This window comes from Phalangium opilio, unplaced genomic scaffold (genome assembly GCF_054372755.1).
Source record: "Phalangium opilio isolate 3A_F unplaced genomic scaffold, DU_Popi_V2 ptg000040l_1, whole genome shotgun sequence".
In the NCBI taxonomy this organism is placed as follows: domain Eukaryota; kingdom Metazoa; phylum Arthropoda; class Arachnida; order Opiliones; family Phalangiidae; genus Phalangium; species Phalangium opilio.
The window spans coordinates 1668695-1687794 of NW_028324164.1; positions in this window are offsets into that span (position 1 = coordinate 1668695).

The following is a 19100-nucleotide window of genomic DNA, read 5'->3' on the forward strand; positions in this document are numbered from 1 at the left end:
ATACCTATTATCATCTCAAACTTTGCTAATATTGACGTTTAAAGTGAAGGGTACCCCTCTTGCCCGCTTTCTTCAAAGGAAAAAGCGCAATTGCGAAAACCTTTGGTGGCGATCCCACCTTAGGGAGGCTAGACGTTTCTCGTAACCATAGCTGATCGCCGCGTATATCCTAAAACCAAACGATGATAATGGAGTAGAAGCCAATGAGACAGATTGGTGTCTATGTGGAATAGACGGAAGACCAGTAGATGGTGGTGTTTAGAAGCCAGAATGTACAGATTGGTGTCCAAGTGAGATGGACAAAGACCAGAAGATGGTGGTGATTAGAAGCCAGTATGTACAGACTGATGTCCATGTGGGATGGACGAAGATCAAAAGATGATGGTGATTAGAAGCCGGTAAGTACAGACTGGTGTCCGTGTGGGATGGACAAAGACCAGAAGATGGTGGTGTGAGAACTCAAGTAGAGGAGCCATTTCCGTGAATGTGAAAGCAGTTCGGAAATGGCGAACACGATTGCTCCGATTTGTAAACTGCGAACGCGGTCACGTGGGGTCTGACAGACAGACAGACAGACAGACAGACACACACACACACAGACACGGTCAGTGCATTACCTCTCCGTGACGTCATCGTCACTCGGAGAGGTAAAAAGTGTCAATAGTTTATTGTAAACTTATATTATGGCTAGTAAAGCCTTGAAGGATGCTAGACTTGAACAACGAAAATTAATAACTGAACAGAAAGAGAAACTTATCGAAAACGAATGTATTTGGAACCGAGGCCTAGATGCACACAAGGAAAAGAATAAAGTTTGACGCAGCGTGGAACGAGGTGGCCTTAATTTGTCAATTAAAAAATAAAAACATAATTAAATATCACATAAAATTGATTGCAAAATATGTAAAATACAAGTTTATATTTACATGACTCAACGTAATTACTTTGCATTAAAATGCGAGGAGTCCGAAGTGCCGAAAAACTCATAGTTTTAAGCCTCGGATTTCGAATGTAAACATAAAACTTCTCAGCAATGCATGTGATGTTGTTGGTTTAAATAACATACGTATTTGAATTATTTTGATATAATATCTGGTTGCCTTTTGAAGTTATGATTACAAGGTTTATAAATATCTATGAAATATTACAGAGGAAGAATGCAAGCGATTGTGGAAAACTTTAGTCGACAATTTCAGGAATATTTTAATAGTGTCACCATTACAAAAAGTGGAGATGGCTATGATGAAGAAAAGGCGTTTTCTTCTGTGAAATGGAGCTTTTTTCAGCAAATGTTGTTTATTCGTGATGTGATAGCAAGAAGGGAGTATGTTTATGCACACATGACTAGAGGTGGAAAAATCCTGGGATATGTTTAAACCCAAAAGTATATTTTTTGGAACATCTTCAAATTACTCAAGTGCATTTAATGAGGAAAGGTTTGATACCGTTGACGCTACGAATGAAGATGCTTGCGTAACATTTAATCTTAATTATATTTCAAAACCAAAGCATGCCAGCAGGAATTTATAAAGTGCTACTTGAAATCTTCAACCTGTCATTTACTCCATACATATATCTTTTTGAAGAGACCTAGAAATGGCCACATTAAAGATTCTAAGAAGAAGTTTATACATTCGTGATGCCAGCTATAGAAATGTTGTTAACGCTATTTTAACACCACAGGACTCATTTATTGCTCCCGATGGCGCAGAATTTGAAATTTTTGACACTGAATCGAAGGATATGAACAGAACTATAAATGGAGAAGTCAAGGACAGTACGTCGAAAGCTGGACAGTCTTCGAACAAATCTGATGGGTAAAAATATGGATAAATTTGAAGGCGTCTTAAGCAAGGCTGAACTTGGTTGTTGTCATTCAAAGTTCTGCTTCAACGAGGGTAACGTCGGATGAGAGCGAAACTACCTTGAGGGGCAGAATGAAAAATTTGGAAGGGAAAATCGATTCAAGAAAGAGGAAAAGACAAGATGGAAGGGAATCTGATGACATAAATGCCCCCATCTTGAAAGCATTGAACGGATTAAATAAGTATAAATTAATATCATAATTAATTAATAGTCTTTAAGAATTAAATTTAAAGCGCTTTCAAATAACCAAAATTCTTGTTTTTACTAGTGATATAGCAATGTTAAATAAAGAGACGCCTGCTGATCATTGCAGTTTATTTGGGGAATATGTTGCCAACCTGTTACGCCAAGTGCCAAGTCATTCAAAGCCAGAAATTGAATGTAAAATAATTCAAACTTTAAATAATTGTAATCAAGATAATACAATAATGTAATTTGTGTATCATTAAAAGTTGCATTATCATTTATTTTTTGGTAATTCTACTTTGACATATTTTATAAATACAATAAATAAATAAATAAATACAATAAATAATAATACTAATAATAAAATTATTTGAATTTGGAATATCAAGTCGGAATGAAAAATTTAACTACGAATTGCAACTTTTCAGGGTCACGATTTCTACAGCATTTAGTTCAATTTTCTGATCTTGGATTAATCACTCCTGGTAATTCCCATTGCCATTCAATTTCACCGTGTTCACTACAAAGGTATTTGGCAAACGTATCTTTGTTATCGTTTGCTTCTTTGGAGAAATTACGCGCTGATGTTGGTGCCATATCAGATAAACCTTACGCTGGGTTTTTTTCAAGCATCTATTTCCATCCTTTTTCGGCGAACCCTTTTAAACAATATGTTTTATAGTCAGGAGTTTTGGCTTCCTCTGTAATTAGGAAATTATGAGGGACAGTTGTAGCCTTCACTACAAAATCAACATTTGTAGGCTTCATTGCGATGGGTCTAGTGTATACTCTCCACCTTGCTGCGAGTATACCGAAAGCACTTTCTACACATCGTCTGGCTCTACTGAGTCTGTAGTTGAACAGTCTCTTTTCACTGTTTAAATCCTTAAACGGGTATGGCCTCATAAAGTTCGGCATAAGCTGAAAAGCTTCATCACCGAGGAGTACGTGTCTCACTTTTATATCCGTTCCTGGAAGAGTGCTTTAAGGCGGAAAGTTAATATTTTGGGAAGTTACATCTTGGCCAAAGTCCGAAGACTTAAAAAACACCTCCGTCTGAGCTTGATCCATATCCGCCAACGTCAACGGTTAAAAATTTATATCGTGCATCAGCAACTGCCATTAGATTAATTGAACTAAACCCTTTGTAATTGTGATATTTCGAACCCGAACTGGCTGGTTTGATAATGTTTACATGCTTGCCGTCAACTGAGCCACAACACATAGGGAAATTTTCATCTGTTGTAGTACAGTTTAGCGGCAGACTTCCATATTTGCTCTGATGGCTTGGGCATGTAGATCGGTTGGAGAACTTCACAAATGGCTCGGCAAGTTTTGTTAATTATGTTGCAAGTGGTTGTTAAGCCGATTCGAAAGGCGTACGACATGCTTAGTCTCTGATCACCTGTAGCCAGAAAACGAAGAGCAAGGGCTAATCGTTCTTCCGAGTTTATTAAGTCGCTTCTTCCAAAACACTGTGGCTAAAATTTGTGTCTCACTAATGAGAGGAGAAAGTCTAATTTCTGAGGTAACATTCTAGTATAGTTTCTAAAATATGCGTGGTCATGTTGTCTCATAGCTTTCAACTGAAAACGACAAATATTGATTGAAATCATTGGCTTATTTGCTCATACTCAAATTTACCAGTGTACGATGTCCTTCCCTATTTCTTTTCCTCCAAATAGGATGAACCCACCATCTTTTCTTGCGGTATTTTTTTTGGTAGGCACCCGATTCAGTACTAGTAAAGCAATCAATAATAATTTCTTGCGCAAAAGAGCGTTTAAAAGATTCTTCCGATTTCTTTGCTTTTGAACCGCCATTTTTAAAAACCTTCAATAATGAACTTTCAACAATAAGCTAGCGCTGGTGTACTCCTCGCGCCAGCTCTCTCAAAAGCATGAAAATAACCACGCGCTCAAAGTTCCTCAGACTTTAGCGGAAACGCAAATTACGCGCGTATTCCGAGCTCCAGCGCAAAACCGGTTTTCGCTCACGCCCACGCTAACAACTCGGTACACGCTACCATGAAAATGCAGCTTCAGTGGATGAATACACTGCCAGGGCCCCTAGAGATCCTATTGCTCTTATAAAATCCTATATTTTTGAAAATGGCCTATTTTATGCTCTTACTTCACAAATCGTCCTAAAAGTCCTATATCTTTGTGATTTCGAAGTATTTATTTATAATACTAGCTGTAGGACGTTTAATCAGGGAGACTAAATTTGAACAGATAATAATATCGCGAAGATCGCTTCGCTCGCTTAGGAATTTTTATCCTCAATTTTAACATAATTGCTACGATTTGTTTTGTTTTTATATGAAAATATAACAATTACTTTGCATTCTGAGCTGCGCTCCAATATAACTCAATATAATTTCGCCTTAGACCTTTCATATAAATATCGAAGCTGACAAATTGAGCTCAATTATACGACTAACCTTTAAAATATTTTTATTTATTAAAAGGAATTATGAAAATCCGTTATCTCTGAAAAACATCTATTTTTACCATACCCTTTTAAATAGCATTCTTTGCTTACTTTATTTGTTTTTTGCTTACAAATTAGCCCCATTTTCTAGTAAATCTAAATGTGTGTCTTCATGTGCCCTATTTTTTATTAAATCAATATGCGAAGTTAAAAGCAAGATAGAAGCTAAATTTTTACCCCCTTTTTTCCCTTTTCGTTCCGTCAAAGAAGCTTATTCTCCTCGAGTTTGAAACCCGCAATTGTTCATTATCGTAAAAAGTATCCACGTTCAAGGCTCGGAAGACAAGTAAACTATAAGCGGTATATTTGATCTTTAAATTTTAGGTTTGTTGTTTTAAAGATATTGTCAATTAATCAAGGTTTAAGGGATTATTTTTAGTTAAATTGAAAATAAATTTAGATCAATGGGGTTTTTTAAGGCAAAAAGGAAAAAATATCCGTTCTACACATTATACCTTGCCAGTATCGAATAGATCCCATAAGCCTTGTATTAAAACGATGACATTTTTCTTATTATTATGTTTCTTGCTTACAAAAAATTACAAAAACGAAATGCCATCTCTTTATATCGTTACAAAAAGGCAATAAAAGCCAAACAAAAAAGCAATATATTTGTCATTTCAAGACAACATCACAAAAAGTGAAGTGTAAAGATGAGCGTACGTTTTTGATTTTTCATTTTTTTAGTCGCAGTTGTTTTGTTGAGGAAATATTCTATGCCTAATTTCCTGTTTCCAATCATGCCTATCATTACCAGGGACTTGACTAAATACATTTGACTCAACATCAGTGTTTTCATAATATTCAGAACCCCAGCGTTACATGGAAACAGAAAAGCGATGCTACATTTTTTCAACTTGTTCCGTTTTTAAGTTCTTTCAACTTGTCTAGAATTTTACGATCTGATTTTGTACCTCTTGGTATGAGAACTGAAGCCGCGTTAATATCTCCTATTACTAGTCCAGCTCCAATATACCTAGATCTCATAGCTAAGCATTCGAAGGCTTAAAAAGAGATGGCATTACCTACGGCACCACCGAATGCTATTTGATAAGACACTTCTGAAAATATGCGGCAATATTGGTAGTTGCGACCAAGAGTGCAAGAAACTTTGTGTTAAAATATTTGTATGCTTTAGCAAGCTTTTGACACTAGCATTCTGAGGTACTCCAGTTAACCCGAAAGAAATATTCCATTACTTATTCCACACTATTTTCATTTTCATACTTGACTATCTCATCCTCTTTTAATACATTTATTGTACATTCTCTATATCGTTTAAGTAGAAATGGGAACTCAAATATATACTATTCACCTCCAAAGATATTTTAAGTAAAACAATAGCCCAGATATGGTGGATTTCTTTTCAATTCCATATTTTGTTCATGTGTGTTCCAACAACACCTAGTGTGAAGGCAAAAACCAAACGGATGATTTTATGGGTAATTTTTTAAGATCCGTATTGCTGCAAACACAAACTTTATTTAAAATCTGGGTTTTTCCAAAGAGGAACTAATTATTTATTAAATTACGATTTTGTTTGATAAAACTCTACAAGCAGGGGTTTTGAGAAATGTTTATTATCTAAGTTGTAAGCTCCCTCCCTACTTGATTTTCAGTTAGGGCAGAATGCGTTCAATCACAATGGTGGTAAGTTCAAAAATGTGAAATGTTAAGAATTTTTTCTCCTTAAGTCCCCTAGGTTTGATAAACTCTGTAAAATAAGTTTCCAAATGATAAGAGGCGAATTACAACAGTTATGGCTGATTACCATAATAATCTTACCCACAAGCTCTTTCCATAAAACAGATTTCAAATTGCAATTTCTTCAAACAAATTGAAAGGAAGAAGTTACATCTAGCATGACTCACATACCACTCCTAACAACCAACGTTGTTTCATTATTAAAAAACATTTATTTGGCAAAATTCTAGGTAACTTTCCTTGTTTCACTGCGTTCTAGAGCAGTTGGTATCTTTATTTGGAAATAAATGAAGACTTCCATCAACATTTCTCTTCGACTAACAAATTATTAAGAAAGCTGCACTTGCGTTCCGAGAGCACAATAAGGCTTGTCAGAGAAATACGCAATTCTCTTGGACCTTAAATTGAATTTAATCAACTAAAGTTAAGTTTCATTAGAATTACGACCTAATTTCAACCCTTAAAAAAACACCCGCCTCGTGGTCTTCGAAGAAATGACTCGAATGAATGTTGCTGTGAAAAATAGCGGAAAATATGTCTTGTTCTTGTATTTATAAACAATTCAGTAGCAAAAAGCATCGATCCAATGTTTCTAGGAAACACACCAACATCAATTTTTACATCGTGAATTCATGGGTAAACTTACATAGAATGATAATTAAATCAAGTGCCTTTTTTTAGATATATATCATTGACTGTTTTCTCACTTTCTCTTCTACAAAATGTTAGATGTTTTAAATTCTAGAAACCCAATGACCAAAGGTTTAAAAGCACCGATTCGTCTTTCAAACCTAGGAAAAAAAAAGATCTCATTAAAACAAATAAAAAGAACCAGTATTTAATTTAACGGATTTAGAAGGAAACTTGATATTTCATAGTGTTAGGAAAACGGCCATCTTGGGCTTTGGTGTGACTATTCAAAGCCTATTGTCAATCGTGGAAAAATATGTAGTACCCTGTAATGCTTCACTGAAGTATAAAGTTATTTTTACTATATTTAAGCTTTTGTAACCACGTTTTGTAAATTATGTTATATTTATTTAAGGCACCTCTTAACTCACAAATTTTCTCAGGACCACCTAGAACTATATTTTAACACCATCCCTCAGAGGGGTGGCTGGAATAATAATCCCACATCTAGGCAATTCACTGCGGCCTAAAAAATACTTTGGTCACAAAAATTTAAACATCCAAAAGCGTAAATGTTATCGGTTTGGACAATACTCACGTCCCATATCTTTGTGAGTTTTTGGTCCCAAAAACTGACAATTAAACTAAGCATTATTCTCAAGAAGAAGGTATTGATAATTTCGTTATGTTTCTCTCCGATGAAACATCAACATGCCCCTTTTTTCGAGTGAATATTGTAAATTATATAAGTGGCTTTTTCCGCAGAAAATTAAAATGGGAATTGAAACAAAACACGTGCTTATACGCTTTGGACGAGAAAAATTCTCCAACTGAAACCACAACTTTGCCAAAGTAGACCAACACAAGCTTCTAATTCTCATAAAGGACAACGGTGGCCTTTTCTATTCATCCCCTTGTGTGGAGAATATTTGCAGTCTAACAGCAAAAGCCATATGGTTTTTAGGGCCTGGCCAAAAAAACTGATAAAAACATAAACTTAAAAATCTAATGCCTTGTAAAGGGACAATTAGTTTCAGAAAACATTTTTCCAACTTTAGCAGAACACATGTTTGATGATGAACTTGACTTGCAACATCATGTCAATGTTTTAATCAAAAAATTGTTAAAATTTACACAAACTTTCGACTTAGGAAAATCAGCAATTATTTAAATAATCAGCTCAAAAAGGAAGCTATCAGGAAAAAATTGACAAAACTTATATTTTTCTAAGGACAATAATAACCCTCGCAGATATAATTACCAATTCATGTTTTATATTATACTTAGGGCCTAAATGGCCTTTGTCCATGCTTTGTACCCTACCAAAAGTTTTTATTCATAATTTGTTTAAACCTCAAATCGTAGCTAGGCATAATATCTTTGAAAAAAAATTATGTTATATTGATTTGCGAAGTTACGACTCTTAATTTAATTTCTTCTCAAAATAAATCGTTTCTTTTCTTTGCCGAAAAGAAAGAGCTTCGTATTTTTAGTTTACCTTCGCCGCCTGTAGGGGGGCACCAGTCTTTCACCCCATCACACATGCAAAGAGGCGAATGCCTTAAACCGTCACAAAGACTGACTCAACTGTTACTCTTGTATGTCTATGGACGTAGATGTAAAAACGTACCCACCAACATTTCATACGAAGAAACCTTACCTATATTCGGATTCACTCCTCAAAATATGTTGGAAACTATTCCAAGCAAATGCAAAAACTTAAGCTATGTCTGCACTATTGCAAAACATTCGCTGATCTCGCTATGCACGCTATGCTCGCCGACAAAATCGCCTGTACATACTCAGAAAAGTTCGCGCCTAGCGAAGACAGCGAGAGAGACAAAAATGTTCATCGAGATGAACTTTTTACGTCGATCTCGCCGACGTAGGCGACGCACGACCAATCAGCGTCCATCTCTTGGTCGCGTGGGATAAGTTCTGTCAATAAATCGGAGAAGAAAAATGGCGGACATTTGCAGTAAATTGAAGCGTTTAGCTCACGCTAATAATTTAATTATATCACTCCCCTGTTAATTCGAAAACAAAACAAAAACTCCCATCGCTGAAATAATACTAGAAACTTGCAACGCTATTTGTAAAGTGTTGTTGCCATTGTACATGCGTCCTTTGACAAAAGACAATATTATTTCAATTGCGGGTGATTTTTATCGACTCTGGAAATTCCCTAATTGCGTTGGAGGCATTGACGGCTAACATGTAAATATAGTGGCGCCAGCAAACAGTGGATTCAAATATTTTAATTAGAAAGGCCACTACAGTTTATTTACTGATGGCAGCTTTTGATGCCAACCTTGTATTCACCTTTGTTGATAATTGGTAACTTCGGAAGAATTAGTGATGAAGGGATTTTTGGTGCATCATATCTTGGTATTGCAATTGAAAATCAGCACTTTTTCCCGGAACCACGAGTTGTTCATAAGAGCCATGTACAATTTCCGTTTGTTTTTGTCGGTGATGAGGCATTTCAGCTGAAGGGAAACCTCATGAGACCATATTCAGTTAAAAACCTACCAGAAAACAAATGCTTAATGACGGGCATTCAAGAGCGAATCCAGGTTCTGCGGAGCACTGTCCCTCTCAGCCCGAAAATGCTGAACCGGTCATAAAAGCCAGTGTGACGCTCCACTATTTCCTGATGATAAAGGATGATAACTTGGGCGAAAGAACATTTTGTCCAAAGGATTTTGGGCATTATGTCAATGCAGAAGGCAAGGTGCTTGAAGGGCGTTGGCGTCATGAGCCTGGAAATGTTTTACCTACAATTAACCATCAAGGATCAAGCACCTACAAAACAAAATGCGTCTGCAATCAGGGATGACTTGGAGTTTTTCATGGGTGAAGGGCAGTCTGAATGGTAAAAGAGATATAACCCATAAAGGAATTGACCGCAATCATCAGTAGACGTTTCAATAGTTTTTGTTTACTTTTTTTAAATCATCTAAAAAGGTTATTAAACTTATTCTGGCACTCCTTTTTTCCTTGGAGACAAAGTTTTAAAATCTTGTAATAAACTCAATAAAATAATTCTTCCGAGTCTCGATTCTTTTTGTTTGAAAGGCAACATTACGTTTGTCCAATAATTTCATTATTATGTTTCATCATTTCAAGAAGCATCGCTTCGGTAGTATCTTACCTGCCTCGTTTTTAAGCTTTTGCGCATAGCAAAAGCTTTATACGGAGACCCCTGGAAGCAGGCTGGCTGGCAAGCAGGGAGGCAGGCAGGCAGGCTGGCTGTTTCGCGTTCGCGTACATTTTCGTAAATTTAAATTACGCGGCAGAGCTCGCCGGAATTTTATTCTCCACCGCACTAGCGACATCTACACTAAATTCGATCATATTATCGACGAGAAAATGCGGTCTTTCGGAGGTAGCGGGTCTCGAACTGACGACGCCGGTGTGGGATGTGGATACTCAACGTCTGCGCCACTACGATTGTTGTTTAGCTATCGATATTTTTCCTATACTTTTCCACGCCTTTGCTTATTGGTAGCGGGAATGGAACTGACGTTGCCGGTGTGAATATCCCTTATTTCGGGTTTTGTTAAAGACAATATCACACTGCAAAAAGCGTTAATATGCCTTGGGGCATATCTTGTTAATTTTTGCGCGTCTGTCATAGAAGGCGCTCAAAATTGATAGATTTATACGGGATCTTTCGTGTTTAGTGTTTACGCGTGCGACGGTGCGAGACAGGCAAGGGGGCTCGCTTCGGGATTTTATCTCTCTCTGCCACAGCTCGCTTGTGCGACGTTCCACTAGACCTCCGCAACTCTGCTTGGTGAACGTTGGCATAGGAATCAGAGCGTGCGCTTTAAAATTTTTTAACTTTAATCTTAATTATTCTTTAAACTGCGGTAAATTAAAGAATTGAAATTTGGGTTTGTTTAATTACTATTTATTGATGTTACTTGAGGAAAATATAAATTTTTTGAACCTAATCTAACCCATATAAACCAAACCTAACCTAACCCAAATAAACCAAACTTAACCTAACCCAAATAAACCAAACCTAATCTCACCCAAGTAAACCAAACCCAGCCGAACCAAACCCAACCCAACCTAACCAAACCAAACCAAGCCCAACCGAACCTTGTTTGGAGGTAAGAAGATTATTTATATAATGAGTATTAAAAGCCCGCCTTTTGCCGCGAACATTTTATAAGCAATAATAGAAATATTTTGGAAAAGGTGGCAGCTAATTAATAGTACAATATTTTGGAAAACGTGGCAGCTAATTAATAGGACAATATTTTGGAAAAGGTGGCAGCTTGTTAATAGGAAAATATTTTGGAAAAGGTGGCAGCTAATTAATAGAACAATTTTTTGGAAATTGTGGCAACGAATTATTGAGACCATTGTTTTGGAAATTGTGGCAACGAATTATTGAGACCATTGTTTTGGAAAAGGTGGCAACTAATTACGTAACTAAATAATCACGAGACCAAACCGTCCCGAGACCAAATAGTACCGAGACCGTAAAATCAAGAGACCAAATAGTACCGAGACCGTAAAATCAAGAGACCAAATAGTACCGAGACCGTAAAATCAAGAGACCAAAAAGTACCGAGACCGTAAAATCAAGAGACCAAATAGTACCGAGACCGTAAAATCAAGAGACCAAATAGTACCGAGATCGTAAAATCAAGAGACCAAATAATACCGAGACCAAAAAATCACGATGTCAGATGGTCCCAAAACGAAATCGATGAGACCAATAAGTCCCGTGACCAAATCAGCGATACCATATATTCCTGTTCCGTGCCGATCTTGTTTAGGCAATTTCAATAACCTCCAATCTAGAAACGATATTGAACCCTTATCTTGCAAATGTGTAAGTTTAGGGGTAGAAGGGTGCCTAAGCTGATAATGTAAAGTAGTTCAAAGTCTCAAGATATTATTCCTTTAATTAAAATTAATTTGAAATTAATTTTAAATTTAAGTGATTACTCACAAATTTCACAATTCGTCTTAAAGATATTCCAAGATCGGAAACGCCCCTAGTTTGGCTATAATGTTCTTCTAAGTCAGACGGGGCGATATTTTTATTGTACCTTCATAAAATTGCTGTTCTCACATCAGTGTGCTAAATCGAATATATGTTGAGCTTAGTGTTTCACATAGTATTTGCAATTTAGATTATTGCTGGATTTCTAGTTGACTCCTGGGATGTTAAAATCGCCGAGAATGACTATATTACTAACATAATCGCGAAGTTCAGTATTGAGATGGTTGGTTAGATTTTTGTAATCAAGGACGGTTAAGCTCGAAGGGAGATAAATACCAAGTAGTATTTTCCTGTTCCGCGTGAAGAATAATTCAATCCATGTAGCCTCAAAATTCTCTTCATATTCTGGTCTACGGATGCTTTTAATACAAGTTTTCGCAACTAATAATGTACCATGCCCATAATTGTCAGGAAAGTAGTCGTTTTAGAAGTGCTCGTGGGATAACCACGTTTCTGTTACGCAGATTATGGGAAAGTCTAAAATTACTAAATTCAGAAGAAATTTTAAAAAAAAGTTCAGCTAGCTAATTGGACCAAGTCATCTTGCGACTTATTGCCACTTATCTAACGCCTTTACAATGCATAGAGGGGTGGTGGCTAGCCCCTATGCCACAGCTAACCGACAGCGCCCTATACTAACTATTACCGTTAACCTCATCTGCTTTTGTACGTAAGCCTCTAGTATTTTGATAGAATATTGGAAATGTGATGTGGCTAGTCATGAATAGTTGTCACAGTGTTGTTGGAATCTTCAGGGATATATTTCAGGGAGTCATATAACCGACCTCTAAATTCGCTCACCAAACAATCTGCTGGGAAGTTACTTGGGTCTTTAAGTGTTTCGAACTCGTCTTCCTCTGAGGAAACGTGAAAAGTCGCGTAATTATTTTTTGTATTCATGCAGGTACAGATATTAGTTTTGAGGTTGGTGTCCGAATTTATGTATCGTTTCAATGGGTCGTTGGTAATATTGGTTGGTAGCCATGATATAAACATGGCTTTCCTTCATTTAGGTCTTTCAATCGCCTTTATCTTATCGCTTTTTTTGCTTCCGGTTAAATATTTTCTATAATTTTTTAATCTGACTTGGGTTTTTTCAGTGGAGGGAAGATTAGCTACTGTGTCCTTCTTGAAGTTTTGTGCTGGAAGAAAGCCGCGCGAGGCTCCTTCCATTAATTTGTTCGCAAAGGAGGGACCCATATATATAATGTGAAGATTGCACTCCTAGTCTGTTCAGTTTTACTTGTTTTATGTACTTTAAGCTACCTGATTTCCGCGTGCAGATTTGCTATTTCTGATTTCATTGCCTCGAATGACACGGTCAAGGTAACTACAGTTTCTAAGACCTTATCTACAATTGAGTTTTTCTCACGAGTAAGACTCTCCAATTTAAAAATTGATTTAAAATTTCTAGATGTTCATCCGCGTTGATTTGTTTATGCCTATTATTATAATCTTGACCTCTACCTTTCAACTCCTCTTCGTCTGAGTCAGCAATGGACTCGTCGTCAATGGTACGTACTAGCGAATTTTCGTTTCTACCTTTTCTGCAGGAATTGCATTTGAATTTGCTGGTAATGCCGTCACATAGGAGGTCGAGGTCGTCCGGATTTGGAGTAACACATGTTGTGTAAAGAAGATTTTGCCCATTTTACACAGTATTGAATCACTTTTGTTGGGGATAGCTTTTACACAAATTCCACACTGATCTTTCGAATTTAGAGTTTTTTTAGGCTTTGAATGTCTACTCGGCGGAATTTTATCGGGATAACTTCCGCACGTGGTTAGTAAAAAAAGCTTATCGCGGAAACAATTGTGACACGACTATGTAAAAAAGACTTATTTATATCTCACGGAGCGAATAAAAATTGCGACCTTCCTAGTCAAAATCTAAATAATAATCAGACTTATTATGTACATGAACTGTTACAAAAATATATTGAAAGATTTTTACAAAATAAGAAAACCCAAGGTTTTCTAAACTCAGTAATGAGTAATGGAAGAAACCACACAGTACAAAATAATGGTCATAGATTAAACCTTTGAGAGGTTTGGCAATTTTGTCAGAAAATCAGTACCCAAGTGGTTTGTTTGGAACCAATGAAGGGTTTTCTTCCTATCCAAGTAACACTAGTGTTCAAACCATTTTAAATCTCTAATTGTTATTAATTTCCACCGTTTTTAAACCCTTACAGGGGGCAAATTCTACCATTAAGTGTCGTTTCAACAACCTTTTCAAATACTGTACTAGTACTAGTAATATTAGCTGGTATATTTCTTTTCCATTAGTGGTTAACTCCCCAACCTTTCTCGAACCATGTACGGCGTTATTTTAAACCATTTTTTGATTTTAGAACAACCTTGTTTAAATCCAAAATGGTGGTATATTCTACCATTAAGTGTTGTTTCAATAACCATTTTGAAACCCAACCCAATACACTGTTGTAATGACGGGTCTTACTTAAAAACTTTTCGAGGCACTTAAAAATTTCCCCATTTGAAAACCCCGCTAAACCTCACGAGTCCTTATTCAAACCCTGCGAGATTTTATTCAAACCCCCGCTAAACCCCACGAGTTCTTATTGAAACCCCACGAGATTTTACTCAAACCCCGCGAGATTTTATTCAAACCCTCGCGAATTCTTATTCAAACGCCCGCGAGTTCTTATTCAAACCCCCGCGAGTTCTTATTCAAACCCCCGCGAGTTCTTATTCAAACCCCCGCGAGTTCTTATTCAAACCCCCGCGAGTTCTTATTCAAACCCACGCGAGTTCTTATTCAAACCCCCGCGAGTTCTTATTCAAACCCCCGCGAGTTCTTATTCAAACCCCCGCGAGTTCTTATTCAAACCCCCGCGAGTTCTTATTCAAACCCCCGCGAGTTCTTATTCAAACCCCCGCGAGTTCTTATTCTAACCCCCGCGAGTTCTTATTCGGATATTGAAATATTAAAAAGTAAAACGTTCGTTAGTCACACCTATCTTCCTTTTACCAGCTTCTTGATTTTCTATCTTGTAACTTTAAGGTCCTTACGAATAATTATATTCTACTCTATTGAATCAGGGGGGTTTTATACAAAATTTCTTACGTAGCTATTGCGAAATATCTATTGTCCTTGACTATTCCATTGTTCGACTGTAAGCGCATTTTATGTCAAAGTTCTGAAACCAGAGATTAAGGAAGTCCAGCATTCCCAAAATCAATAAAATAAATAATACAATAAGTAGTTTTTGGGGATTAATCTCCAAGATCTGACGTATTATGGACATCCTTAGTGTACTTGACTCCATAACAACTTACGAGTAAATAAGTTATACAGTAGTAAACTTGACCTATTTATCTATTAATAGCGACAGCCCTAACCTGTCAATATTTGATTGATTTAAGAAATACTTTCTTAACAATACATTTTTATGTAATGTCGTAAAAACTCCACTAATGGAATGACGCATCATCTCTTTGTTACAATCCTTTTGTTGAAATCTATTGATGACTCATCCTTTTGTTACCATCTGCCACCTCTTAAAATCCTCGGATGTCAATCTTACATCACCTATTGTTGAATGGCAAACAATATTAGACGTGTTTAAACACGTCCGAAGGGTCAATGTACCCATGGCCAATAGAAGATTAGGTAAACCTCCACCCCCTTTACCGCCCTCCCCCCTGCTAATAAGGCTAGAGAAATTTAGTATAAAATAACAAATGAGAACAACAGAATATCGCATTCGAACTTAGATCTCATAACATCAAGATGGATCCTGAATCGCTTCGTTGGAATTTGAATGAACTACCTGTAAATAGGCCTTGGCCACGACCAGTACTATACAAGTTTAATTTTTCCTATGTGCCTATTTACACATCGACCCTGCTAATGTACCCTCAACTTTACCCAGATTTATTATGAATGGAGGTTTAAATATAATTCAGACATTCCTTGATGTCATTGAGTACATGAGAACCGTCCCTAGAACACCGGAAGACCGCCATACAATAGACCTCTAAATATTTCTTACGCCGAACGCGTCGAAAGACGCCGTTATGAATTACTACCACTAACTTGCAAGCTGGTCTCGATACATTTCCGTCCTGGGATACAATCACGTAACTAAACCCGCACGCAATGTGTTGCACAATTTTCTTGGTCGGGGAAAGGTTAGCGTCCGGATCACAGCCCTGTATCTTGCTTAAGATAGACTCGATATCCGCATAGATAACGAATTAAAGCTAAGGGAAATAAAAATAGTAAACATTAGTAATACGTCGTCTGCTTTTTTCTTTTCATGGCACACTTTATCGCGCGCTTCTTGTGTGTTAGTAAAACCAAAAGTGGATGGAAAAACTTACTTTTTGCTCCCAGGCGATGTTTTTGAACTCCAGGATGGGCTCCTTGACAGGAATTTTATTTTCTGGGGACCGTGTAAGCTACACTCTTTGACGTGCTCTTCATGTCTTTGTTCTGACCCGAAGCCGGAGAAACGACTTAGACAATAACGACAGTAGAAGGCTCTACCGTTATGTGCGATGAATGATGATAGAAGTCGACTCAAGCTAAGAATCAAACAAAAATGCTTCCCTGTCCCCTGGGATAGTAGCAACAGATCTATTTGACGCGCATCGTCGACCCTGTTCGAGCTCACATAAAGGAGGAAAACCTCATCCTTATAACCATAAATGTTAACTGATAAGTTATAAACCTGTTCAAACCTTTCAGCTACATTAACTTGTACAGGGAATGTGATTCCTGTCAAGTCTAACTCGTTTTGAAAAAGGAGATAATTTTCTACGCAATTCGGGTTATTTCTAAAATTTACAGGATGTAAATGAGCTAAAATTGACCATAGAAAACACTTATTATCATGGCTGTTAACATTAAAAATAGCTTTCTTAGACACGAGTTTTTTGGGGGTTTCGAAGTACGTACCCCCATGTTAAGGCATATACGCAACTATGTTAATTTGTAGAAACGTAATTCTATCTAATGACCAACCACTACCTTGCGCTTCAAACTCTTCCATTAACCGTTTTAATGTTACTATCCCCTGATATATTTGTCCCGGAATAAGGTCGGGGGTTAAAATAATAAGACCGGTGTGTGGTAACCATGGGTTTAGGTTCGTCATTGGCTCGCTTGGTCTCCTCCCTGTCCATCAGGGCCTGTAAGGCCTGGTTTTCGTCACTGATTAGATCGTCCAGTTTGTCTGGATCGTGAAATTCCTCGTGGTCCATCAGGGCCTGTTAGTCCTGATTTTCCTGACTGGTTAGATAGTCCAGTTCGTCAGGATCATGAACTTTCCCTTGATCCATCAGCATGCGTCGAGCCCCCATTTCCTGCCTTGTCAGGTCGTCTAGAGTGAGAGCTGGCGACACTCTTTTCGGCGTCGATCATAGGAGCGGGGTAGGTAACTGAGAGGTTGTTATTGGTCGAGGGACCGGGAACTGATACAGAATGTCTAGTTTTCTGCTTTTTAGGCTTAGGCTCATTATGGGCGTTTAAATGCTTTGCTAATTTATTACGTCTTGTGAATGTAGACGGACAAATAGTACAAGGAAATTTTACCCCAAAATGCTTTTCCCACTTATGTCTTGAAAGTTCCTTATTCTGTGCGTACTTGCACCCGCAAATATTTTATTCTTATTTTATAAATATTGATTAGTATTCAAAACATTTGAAGAAAGCATTTGCCTACAAAATGTAGGACTTAAAAATGTTTTATTATTAAATGAGTTAACAATTTAACTCTAAATTTAATTTGGACACGGCATTACAATTATGCATGTCCACTCGGTCCTTCCATTCCTCCATGATGCAGTCATGTTCCAGTTGCGAGGGGTGGTCGATAAGACATCCATTACAGCTGCCAGCGATGAGGTCGGTCAGCTGCTTGGTGACTGTTTCCCTGATGAGTGCATCCACCGTTTTTGCCACGGCGATGAACGTTATTATTTGGACGTGTACTCCCAACAATTTTCCCCATAAATATGGGCCCATGGCGAATACTATCTTGGTCGGGTAGAGGTTAGCGTAGTCCGAGCCCTTACACCGTACCATCTGTCTGATGTTCAGCAGTTTCCTCTCCTGATAGGTAACGAGTTGAATGCGTCTCTCCTCCGATCCCTCGAAGAAGTGGGTGCTGGGTTCGTCATCCTCCCACTCGAAGAAATCGTTGATGACATCACGCATATTGTAAAGTTGAAGGTATTCGGCTTCACTGAGCGAAATCCCAGTTGACTCGTCGGTCATTCGGAGTCTAACCTTGCAGTCTGGTGTAATGCTGCATGATTTGGTGTGGGAAAGCTCGAACATGTGGGTGTTATCCCTGAAGAGATACATTGAATATGTTAAGAGGGTAAAGGGTTTAACTATAAAACTAAGATTTAAAGTAAAAATAAATTGTACTTACATTTTTCAAATGTCCTGGAAAGTCGCAAAGTTGTCAATATACGTCGTCTTGGAGAAAAGCTTGGAGAGTTGTAAATTATATTTAAACCTACCCCGTATTTTATACCATCCTATCACGCGTCCTATCATCTATATTTCCTCACCGACCACAACGCCAAAAGATAACATCACGCCTGCATTTCGTAATTCTAATTTCCCAAGCCACGCCATGGTATTTACCCTATACATTTCCACGTCATTCACAAAGTCAACACGGTGTCAAGGGGTGTCGGGTTTTTTCCTGCCGAAAAATTTGGCGTGAGGACGCCATGTTGGTGTAAGGCGCCAATTCGGTGTCAGGCGTCAACTGGGTGTCAGACGTCAATGGGGTTATCTTTTCTCGGGACTTGGCCTGATATGGGTGCGGCACTGGCGGCACAATTATGTTGCTATCTCAAAAAAATACTACTGATACTAAGTTTAACATTGAAGCGTGTTGGACCGCAAGAACGACTGATCCGCGATGTGTTTAGCGACCTCTGATTGGCCGCTGGAAATTCAAGGAGTTTTTATATTCATAATTTGCTGCAAAATCAAATTAGATTTAACGATCTTAAATCCAACTGTGAATTAGAAATTGTCGCAAAGTGAAAAACATGGAAAAAAATTAGGCCTGATATTTTTAGATGGGTGAAAAACTTTGATTTATTTCGACATTTTTTACAGCTATTTGATTTGTGATAAGGTCTGAAGAAGTTGTTTTTTATATTTTTTTTACTCTTCTGGCGGGCGGTGGTTCTTCGCAAGTCTCGT